The following is a 19186-nucleotide window of genomic DNA, read 5'->3' on the forward strand; positions in this document are numbered from 1 at the left end:
GCTGGTTCTTATCTGCCGTCACTTTCTATGTTTCTATGTTTCTACTTTCATTCCTGTGTGCCAGACCCGCCGACTCCTATTTATATAGCGCCATCATATTCCACAGCACTGTACAATGTGTGTTATTATTATTTATATATCGCCATCCTATTCTGCAGCACTGTGCAATGTGTTTTATCATTATTTATATAGCGCCATCATATTCCACAGCACTGTACAATGTGTGTTATTATTATTTATATATCGCCATCCTATTCTGCAGCACTGTGCAATGTGTTTTATCATTATTTATATAGCGCCATCATACTCCGCAGTGCTGTACAATGTGTGTTGTTATTATTGATTTATATAGCACCATCATATACCGCCACACTGTACAATGTGTTATTATTATTGTTGATTTTTATAGCGCCATCATATTCTGCAGCGCTGTACAATGTGTCTTATTATATCATGGAATTTAAGAACAACATTTTCATATTTCATGATCAGTTTTTTATGAGATTTAGGATTGTTTTTTCTCCATATTGTCAGTTTCCTTCTTTTGTGATTAATTAGTCTGAATTAATAACAGTTTTAATAAACAAGGGATATCAGCTGTTACCAAACCTAAGCAGTGTTTGTGCTTCTAGTGAAATACAGAAAATAATAAATGAAAACTAATAATACATTGAAATCTGCCCATGAAACGGAATTCATAGTCATTCATGGTCACTGTTGGCAAACCAGAAACCAGAATTGTGACATCATCGGTGTCTGTGACATCATAGGTCTCTGCGACATCATTGGTGTCTGTGACATCATCGGTATGGGCCTATAAAGCCGCAAGCCGCTCCTCTTTCCCTTTAGTGCAGTTGGGCGCTCGACACTTCAAGGTGCTATTCCATAGCGAACTTAAAGTGTTGCTACCAACGATTTCAAACGGTTATGGAGAAGAAAAGCAAATCTAGCCCTGTGCAGGATTGCTGCCTTCTTTCTGGACTTCGGTGGAGTTTAAAGAGATGCTGCCCCAGAAAACTGAGAACATTCTGCAAAAGAGTAAGATCTGCTTTCACAAACGCTGTAAGGCGGACGAGGAGGAGAGATGAAAGCACGGAGCACTTGGCCAGTAGAGTCATACTCAAAAGAAAGAGAGAGAGTAGCAGTTCAGAGGAAGAAAGATACAGCGAAAGGAAGAGGAGGAGAGTAACTGCTAATGACAGAGATGATGGCATCAAAGATCTGGGGCAGCAGGGAGGACAAAAAGGACGTGAACACCTGAAGCAACGCATGCTGGTGAAGGGAAAGTTTCCCATCAAAAGACGCAGGAGTCAGGAGGAGAGTATTGTTCCTGCTAAAAGATTTAGGAGCCTTCTCCCCATGACAGTCTCCGGCTTCACCTTCCATTCCATGCTGGGACAAGGAGCCTTTGGAAAGGTTGTTTTGGCTTCTGTCCCTACCAGGGACTCCCCGGTAGCGGTTAAGGTCATCAAAAAGAAGGCCATGAAGACTGAATACATAATAAGAGAGAGGAGGATTCTGGAGGTGGCTCGGAACAGCCCATTCCTGTGCCATGGATACGCAGCCTTCCAAACACAGAGATGTGCAGTCCTTCTCATGGAGTATATGGCTGGAGGGAGCCTCGAGTCATATCTGCGGAGGTTGGGCTCCTTCACCGAGACCGCCTCTGCCTTTTATGCAGCAGAAATGGTGTGCGGCATCCAGTTCCTCCACTCTCGGGGAATAATACATCGCGACTTGAAGCCGAGTAACGTCTTGCTTGATGGAGAGGCCCATGTAAAGCTCTGCGATTTTGGGTGTGTTGCAGAAAATATTTTCGGGACCGCACAGACCACAGGAATTTGCGGCACATTTGCCTACATGGCCCCAGAAGTACATCTCAAGCAAGCATATGGCGTTGCCGTGGACTGGTGGTCCTTCGGGGTGATGCTCTTCCGCATGCTGAACGGAGATTACCCTTTCTTTGCCGGCGATTGCAGGAGGACACATTTCCTTCATATCGTGCATGGCAACCCCCGCTATACCAAAAAGCTGAGCAAGAAAGGTCTGGACATCTTAAAGCATCTCCTGAAGAAGGACCCTCAGCGTCGCCTCGGGGTGAAAGGAGACATCAGGCGGCATTCGTTCTTTCAAAGCATCAAGTGGAACGACATAGAGAGCCGACGTGCAACTCCCCCGTACCGGCTGGAAGTAAGATCAGATCTCCACCAGAAGAACCTCCGCAATATTCCGTCAATTCTGCGGACCCCGGAGGACATTTCCTCTTCATCCAGTAAAAAGGGCCTGTCTGGCTTTACCTTTGTAACCCCAGACTGGATGAATTGAAGGATGGACAGTGCCCCGGCCAAGTGACTCCCAAACTCTTGTTTCCAAAGACAATCCCAATAAATGAAGGAAACAAAACACACTTTTGGTTTTTGTATCTTCTATTCTATAGAACTCTGGATGGCTGTAAGTGGGTGTGACCTCACAATACAGTCTCTGCCTTTGTGACATCATACACCGTGACACCTTTCATATACTCTGAAACACGGAGTATAACAAATAAAACTAAATTTCAAACATGTACTTTCGGCACCTCGCAATTAACACAATCCGGGCGATACTTCGGTAGATGTTAATACGGTTAATACGGTAAAGTCATTTAAGCAAGCATGGGATAAGCATAAGGCCAAGCTAGATATAGGATAAGGGCAAGTACTAAAGGAAAGTACTCAGAGGTTGGGCAGACTGGATGGGCCTGCTGGTTCTTATCTGCCGTCACTTTCTATGTTTCTATGTTTCTACTTTCATTCCTGTGTGCCAGACCCGCCGACTCCTATTTATATAGCGCCATCATATTCCACAGCACTGTACAATGTGTGTTATTATTATTTATATATCGCCATCCTATTCTGCAGCACTGTGCAATGTGTTTTATCATTATTTATATAGCGCCATCATATTCCACAGCACTGTACAATGTGTGTTATTATTATTTATATATCGCCATCCTATTCTGCAGCACTGTGCAATGTGTTTTATCATTATTTATATAGCGCCATCATACTCCGCAGTGCTGTACAATGTGTGTTGTTATTATTGATTTATATAGCACCATCATATACCGCCACACTGTACAATGTGTTATTATTATTGTTGATTTTTATAGCGCCATCATATTCTGCAGCGCTGTACAATGTGTCTTATTATATCATGGAATTTAAGAACAACATTTTCATATTTCATGATCAGTTTTTTATGAGATTTAGGATTGTTTTTTCTCCATATTGTCAGTTTCCTTCTTTTGTGATTAATTAGTCTGAATTAATAACAGTTTTAATAAACAAGGGATATCAGCTGTTACCAAACCTAAGCAGTGTTTGTGCTTCTAGTGAAATACAGAAAATAATAAATGAAAACTAATAATACATTGAAATCTGCCCATGAAACGGAATTCATAGTCATTCATGGTCACTGTTGGCAAACCAGAAACCAGAATTGTGACATCATCGGTGTCTGTGACATCATAGGTCTCTGCGACATCATTGGTGTCTGTGACATCATCGGTATGGGCCTATAAAGCCGCAAGCCGCTCCTCTTTCCCTTTAGTGCAGTTGGGCGCTCGACACTTCAAGGTGCTATTCCATAGCGAACTTAAAGTGTTGCTACCAACGATTTCAAACGGTTATGGAGAAGAAAAGCAAATCTAGCCCTGTGCAGGATTGCTGCCTTCTTTCTGGACTTCGGTGGAGTTTAAAGAGATGCTGCCCCAGAAAACTGAGAACATTCTGCAAAAGAGTAAGATCTGCTTTCACAAACGCTGTAAGGCGGACGAGGAGGAGAGATGAAAGCACGGAGCACTTGGCCAGTAGAGTCATACTCAAAAGAAAGAGAGAGAGTAGCAGTTCAGAGGAAGAAAGATACAGCGAAAGGAAGAGGAGGAGAGTAACTGCTAATGACAGAGATGATGGCATCAAAGATCTGGGGCAGCAGGGAGGACAAAAAGGACGTGAACACCTGAAGCAACGCATGCTGGTGAAGGGAAAGTTTCCCATCAAAAGACGCAGGAGTCAGGAGGAGAGTATTGTTCCTGCTAAAAGATTTAGGAGCCTTCTCCCCATGACAGTCTCCGGCTTCACCTTCCATTCCATGCTGGGAGAAGGAGCCTTTGGAAAGGTTGTTTTGGCTTCTGTCCCTACCAGGGACTCCCCGGTAGCGGTTAAGGTCATCAAAAAGAAGGCCATGAAGACTGAATACATAATAAGAGAGAGGAGGATTCTGGAGGTGGCTCGGAACAGCCCATTCCTGTGCCATGGATACGCAGCCTTCCAAACACAGAGATGTGCAGTCCTTCTCATGGAGTATATGGCTGGAGGGAGCCTCGAGTCATATCTGCGGAGGTTGGGCTCCTTCACCGAGACCGCCTCTGCCTTTTATGCAGCAGAAATGGTGTGCGGCATCCAGTTCCTCCACTCTCGGGGAATAATACATCGCGACTTGAAGCCGAGTAACGTCTTGCTTGATGGAGAGGCCCATGTAAAGCTCTGCGATTTTGGGTGTGTTGCAGAAAATATTTTCGGGACCGCACAGACCACAGGAATTTGCGGCACATTTGCCTACATGGCCCCAGAAGTACATCTCAAGCAAGCATATGGCGTTGCCGTGGACTGGTGGTCCTTCGGGGTGATGCTCTTCCGCATGCTGAACGGAGATTACCCTTTCTTTGCCGGCGATTGCAGGAGGACACATTTCCTTCATATCGTGCATGGCAACCCCCGCTATACCAAAAAGCTGAGCAAGAAAGGTCTGGACATCTTAAAGCATCTCCTGAAGAAGGACCCTCAGCGTCGCCTCGGGGTGAAAGGAGACATCAGGCGGCATTCGTTCTTTCAAAGCATCAAGTGGAACGACATAGAGAGCCGACGTGCAACTCCCCCGTACCGGCTGGAAGTAAGATCAGATCTCCACCAGAAGAACCTCCGCAATATTCCGTCAATTCTGCGGACCCCGGAGGACATTTCCTCTTCATCCAGTAAAAAGGGCCTGTCTGGCTTTACCTTTGTAACCCCAGACTGGATGAATTGAAGGATGGACAGTGCCCCGGCCAAGTGACTCCCAAACTCTTGTTTCCAAAGACAATCCCAATAAATGAAGGAAACAAAACACACTTTTGGTTTTTGTATCTTCTATTCTATAGAACTCTGGATGGCTGTAAGTGGGTGTGACCTCACAATACAGTCTCTGCCTTTGTGACATCATACACCGTGACACCTTTCATATACTCTGAAACACGGAGTATAACAAATAAAACTAAATTTCAAACATGTACTTTCGGCACCTCGCAATTAACACAATCCGGGCGATACTTCGGTAGATGTTAATACGGTTAATACGGTAAAGTCATTTAAGCAAGCATGGGATAAGCATAAGGCCAAGCTAGATATAGGATAAGGGCAAGTACTAAAGGAAAGTACTCAGAGGTTGGGCAGACTGGATGGGCCTGCTGGTTCTTATCTGCCGTCACTTTCTATGTTTCTATGTTTCTACTTTCATTCCTGTGTGCCAGACCCGCCGACTCCTATTTATATAGCGCCATCATATTCCACAGCACTGTACAATGTGTGTTATTATTATTTATATATCGCCATCCTATTCTGCAGCACTGTGCAATGTGTTTTATCATTATTTATATAGCGCCATCATATTCCACAGCACTGTACAATGTGTGTTATTATTATTTATATATCGCCATCCTATTCTGCAGCACTGTGCAATGTGTTTTATCATTATTTATATAGCGCCATCATATTCCACAGCACTGTACAATGTGTGTTATTATTATTTATATATCGCCATCCTATTCTGCAGCACTGTGCAATGTGTTTTATCATTATTTATATAGCGCCATCATACTCCGCAGTGCTGTACAATGTGTGTTGTTATTATTGATTTATATAGCACCATCATATACCGCCACACTGTACAATGTGTTATTATTATTGTTGATTTTTATAGCGCCATCATATTCTGCAGCGCTGTACAATGTGTCTTATTATATCATGGAATTTAAGAACAACATTTTCATATTTCATGATCAGTTTTTTATGAGATTTAGGATTGTTTTTTCTCCATATTGTCAGTTTCCTTCTTTTGTGATTAATTAGTCTGAATTAATAACAGTTTTAATAAACAAGGGATATCAGCTGTTACCAAACCTAAGCAGTGTTTGTGCTTCTAGTGAAATACAGAAAATAATAAATGAAAACTAATAATACATTGAAATCTGCCCATGAAACGGAATTCATAGTCATTCATGGTCACTGTTGGCAAACCAGAAACCAGAATTGTGACATCATCGGTGTCTGTGACATCATAGGTCTCTGCGACATCATTGGTGTCTGTGACATCATCGGTATGGGCCTATAAAGCCGCAAGCCGCTCCTCTTTCCCTTTAGTGCAGTTGGGCGCTCGACACTTCAAGGTGCTATTCCATAGCGAACTTAAAGTGTTGCTACCAACGATTTCAAACGGTTATGGAGAAGAAAAGCAAATCTAGCCCTGTGCAGGATTGCTGCCTTCTTTCTGGACTTCGGTGGAGTTTAAAGAGATGCTGCCCCAGAAAACTGAGAACATTCTGCAAAAGAGTAAGATCTGCTTTCACAAACGCTGTAAGGCGGACGAGGAGGAGAGATGAAAGCACGGAGCACTTGGCCAGTAGAGTCATACTCAAAAGAAAGAGAGAGAGTAGCAGTTCAGAGGAAGAAAGATACAGCGAAAGGAAGAGGAGGAGAGTAACTGCTAATGACAGAGATGATGGCATCAAAGATCTGGGGCAGCAGGGAGGACAAAAAGGACGTGAACACCTGAAGCAACGCATGCTGGTGAAGGGAAAGTTTCCCATCAAAAGACGCAGGAGTCAGGAGGAGAGTATTGTTCCTGCTAAAAGATTTAGGAGCCTTCTCCCCATGACAGTCTCCGGCTTCACCTTCCATTCCATGCTGGGACAAGGAGCCTTTGGAAAGGTTGTTTTGGCTTCTGTCCCTACCAGGGACTCCCCGGTAGCGGTTAAGGTCATCAAAAAGAAGGCCATGAAGACTGAATACATAATAAGAGAGAGGAGGATTCTGGAGGTGGCTCGGAACAGCCCATTGCTGTGCCATGGATACGCAGCCTTCCAAACACAGAGATGTGCAGTCCTTCTCATGGAGTATATGGCTGGAGGGAGCCTCGAGTCATATCTGCGGAGGTTGGGCTCCTTCACCGAGACCGCCTCTGCCTTTTATGCAGCAGAAATGGTGTGCGGCATCCAGTTCCTCCACTCTCGGGGAATAATACATCGCGACTTGAAGCCGAGTAACGTCTTGCTTGATGGAGAGGCCCATGTAAAGCTCTGCGATTTTGGGTGTGTTGCAGAAAATATTTTCGGGACCGCACAGACCACAGGAATTTGCGGCACATTTGCCTACATGGCCCCAAAAGTACATCTCAAGCAAGCATATGGCGTTGCCGTGGACTGGTGGTCCTTCGGGGTGATGCTCTTCCGCATGCTGAACGGAGATTACCCTTTCTTTGCCGGCGATTGCAGGAGGACACATTTCCTTCATATCGTGCATGGCAACCCCCGCTATACCAAAAAGCTGAGCAAGAAAGGTCTGGACATCTTAAAGCATCTCCTGAAGAAGGACCCTCAGCGTCGCCTCGGGGTGAAAGGAGACATCAGGCGGCATTCGTTCTTTCAAAGCATCAAGTGGAACGACATAGAGAGCCGACGTGCAACTCCCCCGTACCGGCTGGAAGTAAGATCAGATCTCCACCAGAAGAACCTCCGCAATATTCCGTCAATTCTGCGGACCCCGGAGGACATTTCCTCTTCATCCAGTAAAAAGGGCCTGTCTGGCTTTACCTTTGTAACCCCAGACTGGATGAATTGAAGGATGGACAGTGCCCCGGCCAAGTGACTCCCAAACTCTTGTTTCCAAAGACAATCCCAATAAATGAAGGAAACAAAACACACTTTTGGTTTTTGTATCTTCTATTCTATAGAACTCTGGATGGCTGTAAGTGGGTGTGACCTCACAATACAGTCTCTGCCTTTGTGACATCATACACCGTGACACCTTTCATATACTCTGAAACACGGAGTATAACAAATAAAACTAAATTTCAAACATGTACTTTCGGCACCTCGCAATTAACACAATCCGGGCGATACTTCGGTAGATGTTAATACGGTTAATACGGTAAAGTCATTTAAGCAAGCATGGGATAAGCATAAGGCCAAGCTAGATATAGGATAAGGGCAAGTACTAAAGGAAAGTACTCAGAGGTTGGGCAGACTGGATGGGCCTGCTGGTTCTTATCTGCCGTCACTTTCTATGTTTCTATGTTTCTACTTTCATTCCTGTGTGCCAGACCCGCCGACTCCTATTTATATAGCGCCATCATATTCCACAGCACTGTACAATGTGTGTTATTATTATTTATATATCGCCATCCTATTCTGCAGCACTGTGCAATGTGTTTTATCATTATTTATATAGCGCCATCATATTCCACAGCACTGTACAATGTGTGTTATTATTATTTATATATCGCCATCCTATTCTGCAGCACTGTGCAATGTGTTTTATCATTATTTATATAGCGCCATCATACTCCGCAGTGCTGTACAATGTGTGTTGTTATTATTGATTTATATAGCACCATCATATACCGCCACACTGTACAATGTGTTATTATTATTGTTGATTTTTATAGCGCCATCATATTCTGCAGCGCTGTACAATGTGTCTTATTATATCATGGAATTTAAGAACAACATTTTCATATTTCATGATCAGTTTTTTATGAGATTTAGGATTGTTTTTTCTCCATATTGTCAGTTTCCTTCTTTTGTGATTAATTAGTCTGAATTAATAACAGTTTTAATAAACAAGGGATATCAGCTGTTACCAAACCTAAGCAGTGTTTGTGCTTCTAGTGAAATACAGAAAATAATAAATGAAAACTAATAATACATTGAAATCTGCCCATGAAACGGAATTCATAGTCATTCATGGTCACTGTTGGCAAACCAGAAACCAGAATTGTGACATCATCGGTGTCTGTGACATCATAGGTCTCTGCGACATCATTGGTGTCTGTGACATCATCGGTATGGGCCTATAAAGCCGCAAGCCGCTCCTCTTTCCCTTTAGTGCAGTTGGGCGCTCGACACTTCAAGGTGCTATTCCATAGCGAACTTAAAGTGTTGCTACCAACGATTTCAAACGGTTATGGAGAAGAAAAGCAAATCTAGCCCTGTGCAGGATTGCTGCCTTCTTTCTGGACTTCGGTGGAGTTTAAAGAGATGCTGCCCCAGAAAACTGAGAACATTCTGCAAAAGAGTAAGATCTGCTTTCACAAACGCTGTAAGGCGGACGAGGAGGAGAGATGAAAGCACGGAGCACTTGGCCAGTAGAGTCATACTCAAAAGAAAGAGAGAGAGTAGCAGTTCAGAGGAAGAAAGATACAGCGAAAGGAAGAGGAGGAGAGTAACTGCTAATGACAGAGATGATGGCATCAAAGATCTGGGGCAGCAGGGAGGACAAAAAGGACGTGAACACCTGAAGCAACGCATGCTGGTGAAGGGAAAGTTTCCCATCAAAAGACGCAGGAGTCAGGAGGAGAGTATTGTTCCTGCTAAAAGATTTAGGAGCCTTCTCCCCATGACAGTCTCCGGCTTCACCTTCCATTCCATGCTGGGACAAGGAGCCTTTGGAAAGGTTGTTTTGGCTTCTGTCCCTACCAGGGACTCCCCGGTAGCGGTTAAGGTCATCAAAAAGAAGGCCATGAAGACTGAATACATAATAAGAGAGAGGAGGATTCTGGAGGTGGCTCGGAACAGCCCATTCCTGTGCCATGGATACGCAGCCTTCCAAACACAGAGATGTGCAGTCCTTCTCATGGAGTATATGGCTGGAGGGAGCCTCGAGTCATATCTGCGGAGGTTGGGCTCCTTCACCGAGACCGCCTCTGCCTTTTATGCAGCAGAAATGGTGTGCGGCATCCAGTTCCTCCACTCTCGGGGAATAATACATCGCGACTTGAAGCCGAGTAACGTCTTGCTTGATGGAGAGGCCCATGTAAAGCTCTGCGATTTTGGGTGTGTTGCAGAAAATATTTTCGGGACCGCACAGACCACAGGAATTTGCGGCACATTTGCCTACATGGCCCCAGAAGTACATCTCAAGCAAGCATATGGCGTTGCCGTGGACTGGTGGTCCTTCGGGGTGATGCTCTTCCGCATGCTGAACGGAGATTACCCTTTCTTTGCCGGCGATTGCAGGAGGACACATTTCCTTCATATCGTGCATGGCAACCCCCGCTATACCAAAAAGCTGAGCAAGAAAGGTCTGGACATCTTAAAGCATCTCCTGAAGAAGGACCCTCAGCGTCGCCTCGGGGTGAAAGGAGACATCAGGCGGCATTCGTTCTTTCAAAGCATCAAGTGGAACGACATAGAGAGCCGACGTGCAACTCCCCCGTACCGGCTGGAAGTAAGATCAGATCTCCACCAGAAGAACCTCCGCAATATTCCGTCAATTCTGCGGACCCCGGAGGACATTTCCTCTTCATCCAGTAAAAAGGGCCTGTCTGGCTTTACCTTTGTAACCCCAGACTGGATGAATTGAAGGATGGACAGTGCCCCGGCCAAGTGACTCCCAAACTCTTGTTTCCAAAGACAATCCCAATAAATGAAGGAAACAAAACACACTTTTGGTTTTTGTATCTTCTATTCTATAGAACTCTGGATGGCTGTAAGTGGGTGTGACCTCACAATACAGTCTCTGCCTTTGTGACATCATACACCGTGACACCTTTCATATACTCTGAAACACGGAGTATAACAAATAAAACTAAATTTCAAACATGTACTTTCGGCACCTCGCAATTAACACAATCCGGGCGATACTTCGGTAGATGTTAATACGGTTAATACGGTAAAGTCATTTAAGCAAGCATGGGATAAGCATAAGGCCAAGCTAGATATAGGATAAGGGCAAGTACTAAAGGAAAGTACTCAGAGGTTGGGCAGACTGGATGGGCCTGCTGGTTCTTATCTGCCGTCACTTTCTATGTTTCTATGTTTCTACTTTCATTCCTGTGTGCCAGACCCGCCGACTCCTATTTATATAGCGCCATCATATTCCACAGCACTGTACAATGTGTGTTATTATTATTTATATATCGCCATCCTATTCTGCAGCACTGTGCAATGTGTTTTATCATTATTTATATAGCGCCATCATATTCCACAGCACTGTACAATGTGTGTTATTATTATTTATATATCGCCATCCTATTCTGCAGCACTGTGCAATGTGTTTTATCATTATTTATATAGCGCCATCATACTCCGCAGTGCTGTACAATGTGTGTTGTTATTATTGATTTATATAGCACCATCATATACCGCCACACTGTACAATGTGTTATTATTATTGTTGATTTTTATAGCGCCATCATATTCTGCAGCGCTGTACAATGTGTCTTATTATATCATGGAATTTAAGAACAACATTTTCATATTTCATGATCAGTTTTTTATGAGATTTAGGATTGTTTTTTCTCCATATTGTCAGTTTCCTTCTTTTGTGATTAATTAGTCTGAATTAATAACAGTTTTAATAAACAAGGGATATCAGCTGTTACCAAACCTAAGCAGTGTTTGTGCTTCTAGTGAAATACAGAAAATAATAAATGAAAACTAATAATACATTGAAATCTGCCCATGAAACGGAATTCATAGTCATTCATGGTCACTGTTGGCAAACCAGAAACCAGAATTGTGACATCATCGGTGTCTGTGACATCATAGGTCTCTGCGACATCATTGGTGTCTGTGACATCATCGGTATGGGCCTATAAAGCCGCAAGCCGCTCCTCTTTCCCTTTAGTGCAGTTGGGCGCTCGACACTTCAAGGTGCTATTCCATAGCGAACTTAAAGTGTTGCTACCAACGATTTCAAACGGTTATGGAGAAGAAAAGCAAATCTAGCCCTGTGCAGGATTGCTGCCTTCTTTCTGGACTTCGGTGGAGTTTAAAGAGATGCTGCCCCAGAAAACTGAGAACATTCTGCAAAAGAGTAAGATCTGCTTTCACAAACGCTGTAAGGCGGACGAGGAGGAGAGATGAAAGCACGGAGCACTTGGCCAGTAGTTGTCATACTCAAAAGAAAGAGAGAGAGTAGCAGTTCAGAGGAAGAAAGATACAGCGAAAGGAAGAGGAGGAGAGTAACTGCTAATGACAGAGATGATGGCATCAAAGATCTGGGGCAGCAGGGAGGACAAAAAGGACGTGAACACCTGAAGCAACGCATGCTGGTGAAGGGAAAGTTTCCCATCAAAAGACGCAGGAGTCAGGAGGAGAGTATTGTTCCTGCTAAAAGATTTAGGAGCCTTCTCCCCATGACAGTCTCCGGCTTCACCTTCCATTCCATGCTGGGAGAAGGAGCCTTTGGAAAGGTTGTTTTGGCTTCTGTCCCTACCAGGGACTCCCCGGTAGCGGTTAAGGTCATCAAAAAGAAGGCCATGAAGACTGAATACATAATAAGAGAGAGGAGGATTCTGGAGGTGGCTCGGAACAGCCCATTCCTGTGCCATGGATACGCAGCCTTCCAAACACAGAGATGTGCAGTCCTTCTCATGGAGTATATGGCTGGAGGGAGCCTCGAGTCATATCTGCGGAGGTTGGGCTCCTTCACCGAGACCGCCTCTGCCTTTTATGCAGCAGAAATGGTGTGCGGCATCCAGTTCCTCCACTCTCGGGGAATAATACATCGCGACTTGAAGCCGAGTAACGTCTTGCTTGATGGAGAGGCCCATGTAAAGCTCTGCGATTTTGGGTGTGTTGCAGAAAATATTTTCGGGACCGCACAGACCACAGGAATTTGCGGCACATTTGCCTACATGGCCCCAGAAGTACATCTCAAGCAAGCATATGGCGTTGCCGTGGACTGGTGGTCCTTCGGGGTGATGCTCTTCCGCATGCTGAACGGAGATTACCCTTTCTTTGCCGGCGATTGCAGGAGGACACATTTCCTTCATATCGTGCATGGCAACCCCCGCTATACCAAAAAGCTGAGCAAGAAAGGTCTGGACATCTTAAAGCATCTCCTGAAGAAGGACCCTCAGCGTCGCCTCGGGGTGAAAGGAGACATCAGGCGGCATTCGTTCTTTCAAAGCATCAAGTGGAACGACATAGAGAGCCGACGTGCAACTCCCCCGTACCGGCTGGAAGTAAGATCAGATCTCCACCAGAAGAACCTCCGCAATATTCCGTCAATTCTGCGGACCCCGGAGGACATTTCCTCTTCATCCAGTAAAAAGGGCCTGTCTGGCTTTACCTTTGTAACCCCAGACTGGATGAATTGAAGGATGGACAGTGCCCCGGCCAAGTGACTCCCAAACTCTTGTTTCCAAAGACAATCCCAATAAATGAAGGAAACAAAACACACTTTTGGTTTTTGTATCTTCTATTCTATAGAACTCTGGATGGCTGTAAGTGGGTGTGACCTCACAATACAGTCTCTGCCTTTGTGACATCATACACCGTGACACCTTTCATATACTCTGAAACACGGAGTATAACAAATAAAACTAAATTTCAAACATGTACTTTCGGCACCTCGCAATTAACACAATCCGGGCGATACTTCGGTAGATGTTAATACGGTTAATACGGTAAAGTCATTTAAGCAAGCATGGGATAAGCATAAGGCCAAGCTAGATATAGGATAAGGGCAAGTACTAAAGGAAAGTACTCAGAGGTTGGGCAGACTGGATGGGCCTGCTGGTTCTTATCTGCCGTCACTTTCTATGTTTCTATGTTTCTACTTTCATTCCTGTGTGCCAGACCCGCCGACTCCTATTTATATAGCGCCATCATATTCCACAGCACTGTACAATGTGTGTTATTATTATTTATATATCGCCATCCTATTCTGCAGCACTGTGCAATGTGTTTTATCATTATTTATATAGCGCCATCATATTCCACAGCACTGTACAATGTGTGTTATTATTATTTATATATCGCCATCCTATTCTGCAGCACTGTGCAATGTGTTTTATCATTATTTATATAGCGCCATCATACTCCGCAGTGCTGTACAATGTGTGTTGTTATTATTGATTTATATAGCACCATCATATACCGCCACACTGTACAATGTGTTATTATTATTGTTGATTTTTATAGCGCCATCATATTCTGCAGCGCTGTACAATGTGTCTTATTATATCATGGAATTTAAGAACAACATTTTCATATTTCATGATCAGTTTTTTATGAGATTTAGGATTGTTTTTTCTCCATATTGTCAGTTTCCTTCTTTTGTGATTAATTAGTCTGAATTAATAACAGTTTTAATAAACAAGGGATATCAGCTGTTACCAAACCTAAGCAGTGTTTGTGCTTCTAGTGAAATACAGAAAATAATAAATGAAAACTAATAATACATTGAAATCTGCCCATGAAACGGAATTCATAGTCATTCATGGTCACTGTTGGCAAACCAGAAACCAGAATTGTGACATCATCGGTGTCTGTGACATCATAGGTCTCTGCGACATCATTGGTGTCTGTGACATCATCGGTATGGGCCTATAAAGCCGCAAGCCGCTCCTCTTTCCCTTTAGTGCAGTTGGGCGCTCGACACTTCAAGGTGCTATTCCATAGCGAACTTAAAGTGTTGCTACCAACGATTTCAAACGGTTATGGAGAAGAAAAGCAAATCTAGCCCTGTGCAGGATTGCTGCCTTCTTTCTGGACTTCGGTGGAGTTTAAAGAGATGCTGCCCCAGAAAACTGAGAACATTCTGCAAAAGAGTAAGATCTGCTTTCACAAACGCTGTAAGGCGGACGAGGAGGAGAGATGAAAGCACGGAGCACTTGGCCAGTAGAGTCATACTCAAAAGAAAGAGAGAGAGTAGCAGTTCAGAGGAAGAAAGATACAGCGAAAGGAAGAGGAGGAGAGTAACTGCTAATGACAGAGATGATGGCATCAAAGATCTGGGGCAGCAGGGAGGACAAAAAGGACGTGAACACCTGAAGCAACGCATGCTGGTGAAGGGAAAGTTTCCCATCAAAAGACGCAGGAGTCAGGAGGAGAGTATTGTTCCTGCTAAAAGATTTAGGAGCCTTCTCCCCATGACAGTCTCCGGCTTCACCTTCCATTCCATGCTGGGACAAGGAGCCTTTGGAAAGGTTGTTTTGGCTTCTGTCCCTACCAGGGACTCCCCGGTAGCGGTTAAGGTCATCAAAAAGAAGGCCATGAAGACTGAATACATAATAAGAGAGAGGAGGATTCTGGAGGTGGCTCGGAACAGCCCATTCCTGTGCCATGGATACGCAGCCTTCCAAACACAGAGATGTGCAGTCCTTCTCATGGAGTATATGGCTGGAGGGAGCCTCGAGTCATATCTGCGGAGGTTGGGCTCCTTCACCGAGACCGCCTCTGCCTTTTATGCAGCAGAAATGGTGTGCGGCATCCAGTTCCTCCACTCTCGGGGAATAATACATCGCGACTTGAAGCCGAGTAACGTCTTGCTTGATGGAGAGGCCCATGTAAAGCTCTGCGATTTTGGGTGTGTTGCAGAAAATATTTTCGGGACCGCACAGACCACAGGAATTTGCGGCACATTTGCCTACATGGCCCCAGAAGTACATCTCAAGCAAGCATATGGCGTTGCCGTGGACTGGTGGTCCTTCGGGGTGATGCTCTTCCGCATGCTGAACGGAGATTACCCTTTCTTTGCCGGCGATTGCAGGAGGACACATTTCCTTCATATCGTGCATGGCAACCCCCGCTATACCAAAAAGCTGAGCAAGAAAGGTCTGGACATCTTAAAGCATCTCCTGAAGAAGGACCCTCAGCGTCGCCTCGGGGTGAAAGGAGACATCAGGCGGCATTCGTTCTTTCAAAGCATCAAGTGGAACGACATAGAGAGCCGACGTGCAACTCCCCCGTACCGGCTGGAAGTAAGATCAGATCTCCACCAGAAGAACCTCCGCAATATTCCGTCAATTCTGCGGACCCCGGAGGACATTTCCTCTTCATCCAGTAAAAAGGGCCTGTCTGGCTTTACCTTTGTAACCCCAGACTGGATGAATTGAAGGATGGACAGTGCCCCGGCCAAGTGACTCCCAAACTCTTGTTTCCAAAGACAATCCCAATAAATGAAGGAAACAAAACACACTTTTGGTTTTTGTATCTTCTATTCTATAGAACTCTGGATGGCTGTAAGTGGGTGTGACCTCACAATACAGTCTCTGCCTTTGTGACATCATACACCGTGACACCTTTCATATACTCTGAAACACGGAGTATAACAAATAAAACTAAATTTCAAACATGTACTTTCGGCACCTCGCAATTAACACAATCCGGGCGATACTTCGGTAGATGTTAATACGGTTAATACGGTAAAGTCATTTAAGCAAGCATGGGATAAGCATAAGGCCAAGCTAGATATAGGATAAGGGCAAGTACTAAAGGAAAGTACTCAGAGGTTGGGCAGACTGGATGGGCCTGCTGGTTCTTATCTGCCGTCACTTTCTATGTTTCTATGTTTCTACTTTCATTCCTGTGTGCCAGACCCGCCGACTCCTATTTATATAGCGCCATCATATTCCACAGCACTGTACAATGTGTGTTATTATTATTTATATATCGCCATCCTATTCTGCAGCACTGTGCAATGTGTTTTATCATTATTTATATAGCGCCATCATATTCCACAGCACTGTACAATGTGTGTTATTATTATTTATATATCGCCATCCTATTCTGCAGCACTGTGCAATGTGTTTTATCATTATTTATATAGCGCCATCATACTCCGCAGTGCTGTACAATGTGTGTTGTTATTATTGATTTATATAGCACCATCATATACCGCCACACTGTACAATGTGTTATTATTATTGTTGATTTTTATAGCGCCATCATATTCTGCAGCGCTGTACAATGTGTCTTATTATATCATGGAATTTAAGAACAACATTTTCATATTTCATGATCAGTTTTTTATGAGATTTAGGATTGTTTTTTCTCCATATTGTCAGTTTCCTTCTTTTGTGATTAATTAGTCTGAATTAATAACAGTTTTAATAAACAAGGGATATCAGCTGTTACCAAACCTAAGCAGTGTTTGTGCTTCTAGTGAAATACAGAAAATAATAAATGAAAACTAATAATACATTGAAATCTGCCCATGAAACGGAATTCATAGTCATTCATGGTCACTGTTGGCAAACCAGAAACCAGAATTGTGACATCATCGGTGTCTGTGACATCATAGGTCTCTGCGACATCATTGGTGTCTGTGACATCATCGGTATGGGCCTATAAAGCCGCAAGCCGCTCCTCTTTCCCTTTAGTGCAGTTGGGCGCTCGACACTTCAAGGTGCTATTCCATAGCGAACTTAAAGTGTTGCTACCAACGATTTCAAACGGTTATGGAGAAGAAAAGCAAATCTAGCCCTGTGCAGGATTGCTGCCTTCTTTCTGGACTTCGGTGGAGTTTAAAGAGATGCTGCCCCAGAAAACTGAGAACATTCTGCAAAAGAGTAAGATCTGCTTTCACAAACGCTGTAAGGCGGACGAGGAGGAGAGATGAAAGCACGGAGCACTTGGCCAGTAGAGTCATACTCAAAAGAAAGAGAGAGAGTAGCAGTTCAGAGGAAGAAAGATACAGCGAAAGGAAGAGGAGGAGAGTAACTGCTAATGACAGAGATGATGGCATCAAAGATCTGGGGCAGCAGGGAGGACAAAAAGGACGTGAACACCTGAAGCAACGCATGCTGGTGAAGGGAAAGTTTCCCATCAAAAGACGCAGGAGTCAGGAGGAGAGTATTGTTCCTGCTAAAAGATTTAGGAGCCTTCTCCCCATGACAGTCTCCGGCTTCACCTTCCATTCCATGCTGGGAGAAGGAGCCTTTGGAAAGGTTGTTTTGGCTTCTGTCCCTACCAGGGACTCCCCGGTAGCGGTTAAGGTCATCAAAAAGAAGGCCATGAAGACTGAATACATAATAAGAGAGAGGAGGATTCTGGAGGTGGCTCGGAACAGCCCATTCCTGTGCCATGGATACGCAGCCTTCCAAACACAGAGATGTGCAGTCCTTCTCATGGAGTATATGGCTGGAGGGAGCCTCGAGTCATATCTGCGGAGGTTGGGCTCCTTCACCGAGACCGCCTCTGCCTTTTATGCAGCAGAAATGGTGTGCGGCATCCAGTTCCTCCACTCTCGGGGAATAATACATCGCGACTTGAAGCCGAGTAACGTCTTGCTTGATGGAGAGGCCCATGTAAAGCTCTGCGATTTTGGGTGTGTTGCAGAAAATATTTTCGGGACCGCACAGACCACAGGAATTTGCGGCACATTTGCCTACATGGCCCCAGAAGTACATCTCAAGCAAGCATATGGCGTTGCCGTGGACTGGTGGTCCTTCGGGGTGATGCTCTTCCGCATGCTGAACGGAGATTACCCTTTCTTTGCCGGCGATTGCAGGAGGACACATTTCCTTCATATCGTGCATGGCAACCCCCGCTATACCAAAAAGCTGAGCAAGAAAGGTCTGGACATCTTAAAGCATCTCCTGAAGAAGGACCCTCAGCGTCGCCTCGGGGTGAAAGGAGACATCAGGCGGCATTCGTTCTTTCAAAGCATCAAGTGGAACGACATAGAGAGCCGACGTGCAACTCCCCCGTACCGGCTGGAAGTAAGATCAGATCTCCACCAGAAGAACCTCCGCAATATTCCGTCAATTCTGCGGACCCCGGAGGACATTTCCTCTTCATCCAGTAAAAAGGGCCTGTCTGGCTTTACCTTTGTAACCCCAGACTGGATGAATTGAAGGATGGACAGTGCCCCGGCCAAGTGACTCCCAAACTCTTGTTTCCAAAGACAATCCCAATAAATGAAGGAAACAAAACACACTTTTGGTTTTTGTATCTTCTATTCTATAGAACTCTGGATGGCTGTAAGTGGGTGTGACCTCACAATACAGTCTCTGCCTTTGTGACATCATACACCGTGACACCTTTCATATACTCTGAAACACGGAGTATAACAAATAAAACTAAATTTCAAACATGTACTTTCGGCACCTCGCAATTAACACAATCCGGGCGATACTTCGGTAGATGTTAATACGGTTA

Source organism: Spea bombifrons, chromosome 5 (assembly GCF_027358695.1).
Source record: "Spea bombifrons isolate aSpeBom1 chromosome 5, aSpeBom1.2.pri, whole genome shotgun sequence".
Taxonomy (NCBI): Eukaryota; Metazoa; Chordata; class Amphibia; order Anura; family Pelobatidae; genus Spea; species Spea bombifrons.